This window comes from Acyrthosiphon pisum, unplaced genomic scaffold, assembly GCF_005508785.2.
Source record: "Acyrthosiphon pisum isolate AL4f unplaced genomic scaffold, pea_aphid_22Mar2018_4r6ur Scaffold_21129;HRSCAF=23109, whole genome shotgun sequence".
In the NCBI taxonomy this organism is placed as follows: domain Eukaryota; kingdom Metazoa; phylum Arthropoda; class Insecta; order Hemiptera; family Aphididae; genus Acyrthosiphon; species Acyrthosiphon pisum.
The window spans coordinates 54,761-56,609 of record NW_021770562.1 but is presented as its reverse complement, the minus strand read 5'-3'; the positions used below and the strand labels follow the sequence as shown (position 1 = coordinate 56,609).

Below are 1,849 nucleotides of genomic sequence, written 5' to 3'. Positions count from 1 at the left end.
ATGGGAGGTACAGATGCCGATCACAAAATGCTTAGAATATAATAATTTAATTAAATTTAATTTTTAATAGAATTGTTTTATTAAAAATTTTTTGATATTTAACACTCACCCGAATTGGGCACGCGTTATTAAAATCCAAAAATCTTTGAAAACGATTTTACACTATGATACTATGAGGGGGACTTATAAAGAATTAAAATCAAAAATGTTTAATGTAAAAATGAAGATTCTAACATAAATAGCAACGGAGTTATACTTAAATGAAAAATATGAAGCGGGGGGTAAACTTTTAATATGTAGTGTAGATAAGCATATAAAACACATCTGTGTTGATCCGACTTGATAATATCAAATATTAAATGAAATATAGGACTTGTAATATTTAACAAGGTCAAATTATACGACCGTGTTAATAATAATTTAAATCGAAAAAAAAAATAGAAAAAATTTGCAAAAGTAGTCCCCCCATTGTACAGACATCGATTTTTTTATTTTTTATATTTTTTTATATTTTTTTTTTTTTTTTTGTTGACATCTGTACAACAGGACTACTACTACTAAGATATATAGCCGTCATCGTATCATAGCACAATGATGAGACGTTATTTGTAGACTCCAGGGACCAGTGAGGAGAACCTAGATATGATATCACAGGTCACACTAGTGTCTTAAATCCGACTATACTCATCATATAATCGAACAAGCCACGTGTCGTGTAGAGCTGAAAATACCACAAATAAATTCCCCCCAGCCAGTATCGAACCTACTATGTATGCATACAAAGCCTAACGTTTCCCCACTGCGCCACGACACTCGGGCATGTATAATAGTATAACAAACATTATTTAAATAGTGTTAAGCTAGTATAATTGTATCACATTGTATACTATAATATATAATACTTCCGAATTATTATATTCACACTGTATACTAGTCAGCTGATAACATTCTACAACAGGATGTTAAAAAATAATCAGTCTAGCTATATATTATTATTATTATTATTATTAATAAATATATAAATATATAATACTTCGTAAGTATTATATATTTAAAAAATAATTATTATTTATGTTTTTTAAATTTAATTCTTTCTAGTCGTTTAAAATTCTTAACATAACCATCATCACTATCATTATCATCACTATCATTGTCGCTGTCAGTGTTATTGTATTCATTAATCATATTTAAGATATGTAATATTTTATGTTGTTGTTCAACCAACTTTAAAAGTAATTCCAATTTTTTATTTACCATTTCTATTATTTATTATAAAAAATAAAAAAAATTTTTTTAAACAGTATTTTAAATTATATTAATTTCTAAATAACATACTATATTTAAAAACGTAAAAAAAATAAAAAAAACGACTCGTTAACATAAACGTAAAAAAAAAACGACTCGTTAACGACTCGTTAACGTTAACGTAAAAAAAAAAACGACTCGTTAACTCGTTAAGTCGTTAACTCGTTATTTTTTAATAGAAATATTTCTATTAAAAAAATTATGATATTTAAGTAAATTTTTTATAATTTTCAATAAATTCTAAACATAAATGCCCACATATAGGTGGGTCATTATAGTATTGAAATTGGGAAACAGTACAAAAAAGATTATCTTTACCCAAATATTTTAAAAGTTCTTTTGGTGGCTCACCAACTATATGACCAAATGGGGTCAAAATATATTTTAAATGTATTGTTTATTTTTTTCCCATGCAACCCAATGAGAACCATTTTGAGTAGAATCATTTAAATTAAATACTCCACATTCATTTTCCCATGGTGTTGTAAGTAATTCATTTAACATAAAACACCCCTGTTTACGCAAGCCGTCGGTAAACTCGTAC

At 26.6% G+C, this 1,849-nt stretch overlaps 1 protein-coding gene across 1 annotated transcript in view; it reads left to right on the top strand.

Annotated features, from left to right (window-relative positions):
• Window positions 1-1,849, top strand: part of LOC107883570 — a 4,952-nt gene that overhangs the window by 285 nt on the left and 2,818 nt on the right. The gene's annotated exons all lie outside the window — the stretch shown is intronic.